The sequence below is a fragment of the Macrobrachium nipponense genome, chromosome 8 (assembly GCF_015104395.2).
Source record: "Macrobrachium nipponense isolate FS-2020 chromosome 8, ASM1510439v2, whole genome shotgun sequence".
NCBI classification, from domain to species: Eukaryota; Metazoa; Arthropoda; class Malacostraca; order Decapoda; family Palaemonidae; genus Macrobrachium; species Macrobrachium nipponense.
Window position 1 is genome coordinate 2952635 of NC_087203.1, and position 9503 is coordinate 2962137.

General features: G+C 36.3%; 1 protein-coding gene across 1 annotated transcript in view; it reads left to right on the forward strand.

The window, feature by feature from the left end:
* LOC135222583 (nuclear transcription factor Y subunit gamma-like) overlaps nt 1–978 on the forward strand; it is a gene marked incomplete at its 5' end in the record, with an annotated part of 199834 nt that extends 198856 nt beyond the window's left edge. Inside the window, 1 exon segment of the mRNA XM_064260657.1 lies at nt 1–978. This exon segment is cut by the window's left edge and continues 1100 nt beyond it.
* Between the last annotated feature and the right edge of the window lie 8525 nt (nt 979–9503).

A 9503-nucleotide genomic window follows, 5' to 3' on the forward strand; every position in this document is an offset into this window, starting at 1 on the left:
TTTTCATGAAAGTTCTTGACTTTTTTATCAAAGTTTTTGTAACAGATATTTTTGCCCTCCGGTATTCTACTGCTGTTTTTGTATATGGATAAAGATTTGTTTAAATATTGTATAATTAAAAGTTATGTTAGCTCTTTCTTATTTTTGTAGGACAATTGAGAGGGGATTTAACTAATGTTCTCTGTCAGCAGATTATATTCTACTTGATAGGATTACAATTCTGAATACAGTATGACACCTTTAAATTTTCCCTTTTTAAATATCATATGTACCTTGCTATAAGTAAAAATTTACTCTGATTTTATGGCAGGTATTATTATTAAATTTGACTTGCTAGAAAGGTTATACAGTAGATATACCATTGCAAAGGGAAGAAACCTGTAAAGATAATTTAATTACATCTTGCATTGGAATTTTAAATAGTAAGCTCATTTTAATGGATATATCCAAGAGAGATGTGTTAATGATGAAGACAACCACTGACATCATTTTGGAATATGTAGAACACATCCTTTCCACAAAGAGATTTGTTATCATCACCACTCAGGTATTTTTATTATCAAAAGGTTCATTGGTGTTGATAATACAGGACTATATTCCAGATAAGAAGAAACACAGTTGATAATGATGAGGATTATTGTGACTTGTAAATAATGACACAAGTAAAGTACTCTTTAAATTAGACTTGAATCCTAATGTTAGTGCCTGGTAAAAATTTGTTCCCCTGTTTGACTTGCAGTTTCATAGAATCATTGCTTGAATTTTGCAAGATTTGACTTTTTAATGAGGAACAACTCTACTGAAGCTGTTTAACAATTCAGTACAATTATGGTATCTGATATCTAAGTTATGCACATATTTTTTCAGAATGAATTATATTAAGACAATTTGTACATTGTCATTAAGATACTGTTTAATGATTATGAACTGTATATTACTTTAAAAATAAATTTGTCATTTACAGTACAATAAGCCTTATTTTTTTATTTATTTACCAATTATTTTTTAGAAATCTTGTATGTGTCTGTTTGATGAGCAGCTATCAATGTTAACCAATGAAAGATTTTAATAGATACCATATTATATTGATGTACTAATGTATAACTGGATCACAAAAATTTGGAATGTGATGAATATATAAAGACAAATTCCACAAAGGAAAGTTAATCAATGGAATAACCGCTGTGGGGCCTTTTGACTTCTCGTCCTTTACTAAGCAGACATAAATATGAAAATAAGCTTACAAAGAAAGCTCATATAAATGAGAGAGGTATTATAAAGGAAAATATGTACCTGGAATCCAACACACCAGAAGAATTAGTAGACTTACCTTGGGTAGGTACAGGGGTACAATTTAAAAGGTTTACAAAAAAGTAAACAAATAAGTGAAAATGATGTGAGTGCCCTTGGATATGGGTTATATCTTTCTTTATATCGAATAGACTCAATACTTTAACGATAGTGTCGTCCCTAAGTAAATTAGAAAAATATTGTGATCTTCCTTAAAAAAATGTTGACATAAATAAGGTATTGCTTATGGAGCTACCAATATTAGTCATGAAAGTAACTTCCCTGCTCGTTATTGTTTATGGAGCTGCCAAAGTCAGTCATGAAAGTAACTTTCCTGCTCGTTATAAGAAAAGTTTGACATCTTAAAAAAGATTACAATCCACATCACAAAAGCTTGTTTCCTTACATGTACGGATTAATTAAAAACGTACCAAGAGAATTATCCTATGCGGCCTATTATCAGTACTATTTGCTCAATATTATATAAACTTTTGAAATGTATTACCAAGCTCTTGCTCCCGTTAGTATCGGAACTATAGTCCGGTGGCAGAATGGAATTTTTGGTGAAACCTCGTTTCAAGTGATATTGTTTTTTTGGTTTTTCTTGTTGTCTGTACCCTACTTATCATAAAAGAAATAGGAGCAAGAGGAGCACCCTTGGGGAAAAATTTTTATTGCCATGATTTAAAATGCCTGCCTTTGCATATCATGGAATAGTTTATAGCCATATCTTAATTTCTTTCTGGTGATAGAAGTTCACTCTCAACATGGTTTGAAAGTCACATAAATCCGTTGGTCCCATTGCTGAATAACCACTGGTTCCATGCAACGTAAAAACACCATACAAACAAACATATCTTTATTTCTACTGAACTTAGAATTTTGATTTCAATAACAAGCCCACAATAACAGTATTGAAGTCCCAAAGGTCAACATATTTCCACCACTGGGCAACATTTCATACTATCTGGTGGTGGAACAACTAAAAATAAATGTCAACAAAAACATATGGTTTCTCAGCTGGTCCACCGCCTAAGCATCATGTCTCATTATTATTCAATATTTATATACTGTAGAATACAGTATTGCTGGTGTTGCGATGTTGCCTGTATTATCTGCATTCTTTGTCAAAGTTGCCTGATTCAGTGTAGGAGTTCTTAAAAGGCAATGGTGTTATGTATCAACCTGGTGTGTAAAAAAGAATTTGGTAAGATTAATACATAGGGTCAACTTTCATGTGATATGGCCATAGTTCTGGGAGTATAATTGGTATAACTCTCAAAAGTTTGATTCTCGGCCATTCAATTGAGGAGTGAGAGATGTGTATTTTTGTTAATAGAAGTTCACTCTCGACGTGGTTCGGAAGTCACGTAAAGCCGTTGGTCCTGTTGCTTAATAACCACTGGTTCCATGCAACGTAAAAATACCGTACAAACAAACAAACAAACCATCTGCACTGAAGCAATGGGCATAAGGCCTTCATATATGTGCACAGCTTAAGAAAGATTATTTGATGTAGATATGCAGCAAACAGTTACCAACACACAAGAAGGAGGGTACATCAAGGGACCAGAATGATGCCACAGATAGATGGACAGAAGATTCAGAATAAGCTGGTCACATGCATTGATCCCTTGAACCAACCAGTCAGCCCCCAGGCACCCTGGTCAACATTGTCACTGGAAGGATATCACCTGCATCTGTTAATGCTGACAACTCTGTTCAACTGGGAGAAGAGTTGATGAGTTATGAAGAAGGGTGGCCTCAAAGTTTTCACAAGCTATTCACAAAGCCAGTGGTAACCATGTCTGTATCCAGGAAGAAAGTCAGTGTTGGAGATGTTAAAGTATATTACACATCACTGATCTACTCCAAGGTATATTATGTTTACAGAAAGTTTGAGACACTGAAATGAAGGATGTTTTGGGACATGAAGTTGCCAGTACTCCAGCATCAATGTTTAATGAATCTGGTGAGATGCATCTCACAAAATCTAAGTCTACATTAAAGATAAAACTTCACGTTAAGCTCAGATCGTAAATCCATTCCTCCAGATGCAATGGTCCTAGATGGTTGTGCTATTCTGTGGATAGTCCACTGGCCTTCCCATGGACTTGTTCAGGACTATATAAGAAAAATTGTAGACTACATATGTAATGACTAATTACATGATAGAAGTAATGTGGGAACATTCCTTAAAAAATAGAACACACAACGTAACCAGGTCAGGGGTTAAATAGGAAAGTCTGCCAAACCACAGCCCAGGATGCGTGTGACCCTTAGCTAGGCATAAATAGAGATGCACAACAACCTAATTCCATGGGAAACCTACTTCGGTTCTCATGAGATGACGTGTCTTAGCCCAGAGTCAAAGTATACCAGGTCTGCTCACGAGGCAGTACTAAAACCTATCCCCGCCCCTTGTGAAACGTCATCAGTTACAAAAGGACCATATCTTTATGAAACTACATTTACGATAACATTTTTGTATAACTATTTTTACGATGGCGTTTTTTATAAAAATTTTCATCTTATTACATGTTGCTGTATACTACGTTAAAGTATAAAGAATGCCCTTTCAAATGATATATGACACATTACAATTACGATTACTTTCAAACCCACAAGCACGCACAAAAAAAATTATCTACGCACACAAAAATGTGCAATTACGTCATCCGTCAAACTACATACATTCACGTTTCGTAGCGTATCTGACTATTGGATGATGATAGAAAGAAACTGAAAAATAGATTAGAAAGCTGATAAAATTTACAATATAATCCATAAATAGAATTGATAGTTGGTCACAGAAATTTTCGAGGAATTCTAGGACCATAAATGTTAAAATTTTATGTAAATATTTACCACCTTTTTCTTACATAAATTTTCATCTTATTACATTTTGCTATATACCACGTAAAAGTACAAAGAATGCCCTTAAAATTGGTATATAGCACATTACAATTACAATTACTTTCAAGCCCATAAGCGCGCACAGAAAAAATTATCTACGCACACAAAAATTAAAAAAATTAAGCGTTCATGGGAGATCTGAAATCTAGCCCCGCCCCTTGTGAAACGTCATCAGTTACATCCAGCCAGATTGATGAATACCTTTTTGCACTTTTTTTCCTTAAGAAGAGAGAGAGAGAGAGATGTCATGTTATGAAAAATGGACTTGAAGAGAATACAGCAAACCAGTATATAGGTAAGCAAATAAATAAGTAAAGAATAAACATATGAAGAAAGCTGGAGTAGCTGTGTGTTGATACAGATATTTTAAGTGAAATAAAACAAGGCTTGGTGACTTAATGAGAGAATGGGGATTAAAAAACATCAAGCATGTCACCTCTTTACAGATTTTATCAAGATTTTATGAAAAACACCATGCGATTGGGATTAAATGTATAAAAACTAAAGGTTCTTTAAGTAATTGAATGGAAAAGCACGGGAAGTGTTACTCTTGTGACATCACAGTATTAGCTCCACCCCCACTGCCGAGTTGAGCAGACCCTATATACTTTGACTCTGTCTTAGCCTAGATAAGTAGTGTTCGTTCATACACGCAGAGTCAAAGTCTTAGCCTAGATAAGTAGTGTTCGTTCATACACGCAGAGTCAAAGTATATAGGGTCTGTTCAACTCGGCAGTTGGGGCGGAGCTAATACTGTGATGTCACAAGAGTAACACTTCCCGTGCTTCTCCATTCAATTACTTAAAGAACCTTTAGATTTTATACATTTAATCCCTATCGCATGGTGTTTTTCATAAAATCTTGATAAAATCTGTAAAGAGGTCACATGTTTGATGCTTTTTAATACCCATTCTCTCATTTAGTCACCAAGGCTTGTTTTATTTCACATAAAATATACCAGTTTCAACACACATAGCTACGCCAGCTTTCTTCATATGTTTATTCTTTACTTATTTATTTACTTACCTATATACGGGTTTGCTGCATTCTTTTCAAGTCCATTTTTTATAACATGACTACTCTCTCTCTCTCTCTCTCTCTCTCTCTCTCTCTCTCTCTCTCTCTCTCTTTCAGGTAGCAATATTATCAAGATTATAAATAATTCCTAAGAAATGTATTTAGCAACTTTTTTTTATGCTAAAGGTTAGAATGATCGATTAATTTATATTTTCCAAATCTTATTATGATTACTAATCGTTATGCAATAAATACAAAGAAAATGTGGATTCAGGCAGTGTAAACAATGGCAGTTGCATTTGCACGACTTGACCGCAAAAAAGAAAACAATATCAAAAGTATAAGAATGACATCATATACGATATAAGGTATCAAAGGAATAAATGATGAAGACAATGAAACAGGGAACACATTTCCAGCAAATTTCTCATTGGCACTTCATTTCACATAAATATACATCCAAACACATAAGTTTACATATAACACAAACTGTATACATAAAGATATTAATTATGCATGCCTCACACGATTATAATATTTTCGGAAAAAAAGTACAAAAAGCTATTCGTCAGTCTGGCTGGATGTAACTGATGACGTTTCACAAGGGGCGGGTCTAGATTTCAGCTCTCCCACGAACGCTTAATTTTTTTTAGAATTTTTGCGTGCGTAGATAATTTTTTCTGTGCGCGATTATGGGTTTGAAAGTAATTGTAATTGTAATGTGTCATATACCAATTGAAAGGGCATTATTTGTAATTTACATGGTATATGGCAAAATGTAATAAGATGAAAAATTATGTAAGAAAAATGTGGTAAATATTTACATAAAATTTAAAAATTTTGGTCCGTCTTTGACCTAGAATTCCTCGAAAATTTCTGAGAACACCTATCAATTTTATTTATGCATTATATAGTAAATTTTATCAGCTTTCTAATCCATTTTTCAGTTTCTTTCTATCACCATCCATTAGTCAGATACGCTACGAAACGTGAATGTATGTAGTTTGACGGATGACGTAATTGCACATTTTTATTTGCGTAGATAATTTTTTCTATGCGCGCTTGTGGGTTTGAAAGTAATCGTAATTGTAATGTGCCATATATCATTTGAAAGAGCATTCTTTGTACTTTAACGTATTGCACGGCAACATGTAATAAGAGGAAAATTGATATGAAAAAACGCCATCGCAAAAATAGTTATATAAAAATGTTATCGTAAATGTGTAAGTGTTACATAATAAAAATATGGAATGTTAGTCCATATATATAAAAGTCTAAAACTAAAGAGGTCAACCAGATTGCTTGCAGGAATGTGATCAGACTAGAGACGCTAAAGATGACGTATACAATAAGTATGTAGGCTAAGATAACATGCCGTCACCTGTAGTCATTCATTGTTTATAAACATTAGTCCAAGCTCCCTGATTGAGACAACTACCCCGACCTATTATTCAAACGGCCTACGTGATCTGTAGCGTGTCTCATTTGATTGTGTGTTCGTATGAAACTATGTCATTGGGATTGTATGTTCATATGTTCGAACTACTGTCTGTTCCTTCATAACTTGTAACAGAGATGGTAGACAGGCAGAACAGAGTTAGCTATCGTCATTAGAAGACCTGTACCTCTTTACCTAAGCTTTATCATGTAGAGGAATAGGATTAGCCATCATCATTGGCAGAAGCGATCAAGCTATCGTCATAGAAGACTTGTACGATCATACCTGATCTTCATCATGTAAAACTTCAGAAGAATATTCTATTTTTATACCTTGTGTTTTCTACAAGAACCTCACCGACATGAGTTCAACACATCGTCGTAAAGATAATACCGACTTCGTAAGTGATCTACAAAACCCCAGACACTCCATTGAAGATGGAAGTGCAATACAACCGACTTAGCGTATAGATTATCGCTAGTCTAACATTACCTCATAGGGCGCCTTATCATACAACAAGGCACAAGCCCTAATAAATGTAGTTTCATAAAGATATGGTCCTTTTGTAACTGATGACGTTTCACAAGGGGCGGGGATAGGTTTTAGTACCGCCTCGTGAACAGACCCTATATACTTTGACTCTGCGTACACGGTATCTTTTGTTAGGTTTGCTCGCCTATGGATTTGTATACCAATCTGTAACAATCACTTCCTCTTTTCCTATCGTCTCGCATAGACATTCAAGCCTTCTCTGCAAAGTTATCTCAAGATGTAACTTTTGAGAAATAGAAGTCTATTTTCTATTTTGCTACTCTGTGTTTCCAGGGCTTACCCTCCAATCAACTTGAGAAACATGAATATAGAATTCAGAAAATATCTTCCTTGTTCAATCGAGAGAGAAACAGAGAGAGAGAGAAAGGACTCTGTGAACGTCCTCCTAACCCAATGCTATCCGCTTAGCGGATCAAAAGTACCCATGTAGTCTGGTGTAATCCAGCTACTATTACACATATTTTCTTACCTTAATATCTGATACATATTTCATCTTTGTCAAATACTATGCTAACAACATCAAGGAAAGTACTCGGACATCACGAGCTAGAAACAATGGCTGCCGACACCATCAACTGACCATGGTAACACCACTCCCATCTCAAAAGGTTTGTCTTACTGTTAGAGAGAACAAGTTTCAGTTAATCAATCTTATCTGTGAATATCTGAAAGAGATGAATGACCTGTAGTGTCAAAGCAAAAGACTGCTAGTAGTTACTGGACCTGAACCAACTTGTTACGGCCTCAGGTTCGATATGAAATAAATAAAAAAAAAATTTTCTACACCAAGAGTTGAAACTGGGGATACGAATATAGAAAGAAACATTAACACAACAAAGGTTTATTTACAAGCTTACTAACATAGGTAAATGCAGAATGGTATCTCCTATTTACATAAAAAGATAGAATCTTACACTGCATGAACTGGGGGAACAGTTAGTCAATTCAAATACTTGCTAGTCAATTTGGCAATTCGTAGCGAAGGCTTCTCAACAGGAAAACGGTGATTGCAGACGTCCTCTTGACTCCGTATCAGAAAATAATCTACTTGTAAGGCAGGAACTCCCCAAAACCTCTAGCAGGACCTTTTCTTCTCTGAAGTCTGCTCGACGTCGAGATAACACGGCCGTCCACTCTTGAAGACGACTAGATCAGTACCCAACCAACTCTCGAGCAACTTTTCTTCTGATCCTTCGTCGGTCCCTTTCTCTCTTATCTCTCACGGATAATCTCTGCTGCTGCTGATCTCTCACTGATAATCTGATATCTCTCTGTGACTAACTGGAGTCTCTCTTTTACGATCTCTGCTTCCTTCTGCTACGACCGTCGTATTTATACGGCACTCTGGGGGCGGAGCCTACGGCGAACTTCACAGACTCCAGGGATTTCTAGAACTTCTTAGATGAATCTAGACGAGGTATTGCATCAGAAATCGCGCCGTTTCTCACGTCCCAACGAGTTCCACAACACTCCTGCCGATTCTAGAACCATCATGATAACAGGCACCTCCAACGCAATGCGCTAACGCCTCCTTGCTGCCGAACTTCTCGAAAATGCGTTCTCCTTTCCTTTATCTTTCTTTGCTAGGAAGCAATTACCATCACACAACTCCAACAGAGATCTATAATGGTAGTATGAGAAAGAGACCCGATTTTTGTACAACACATGTAGCAGCAGATGTGGTCATCATCCAGCAGGTCATTCGTCTGGCTAGATCTGGTAAACACAGTATACATATATGTGGCATTGCTGATGACACTGATGTGTTTGTTTTGCTACTTCACTACTACAAAACACAGAAGCTCACTTGCAATCTGGTTATGACTGGTGCACCCCCTCATTTTGGGACCACCTTGACGTGGTGAGGGGGCTCTCGAACCTCAGGAATAAATTCCCAGGTTCGAACCCAAGAGTCCCATATGACATTATATATTTTTGGGTTAATATCTGTGGATTTTTCCACTTTTGTCAAAATTTTCAATATTTAATAAATAAGAAAACATCATAACTTTGATTGAAGTTAAATCCGAAGCTAAATAGAGGGAAATGTGGTAGATCCATCGGACCTGGTTTTCCAGGCAGAACTATTCTGTGGGCCTGGACCACAGATTCCCGGGGGGGGGGGGGGGGGGGGGGAGGGGGTGGGGGGGGGGGGGGGGGGGGGGCTGGTTCTAGATAGAACTCTCGGCATTCTGTCCATGACGTGGTTAGGATGGGGATAATTGTATTTCCGTAATACTGTTCTACCAAGCGGGTATTGCTTACTCTTGGACCATACTAATGTTATCCA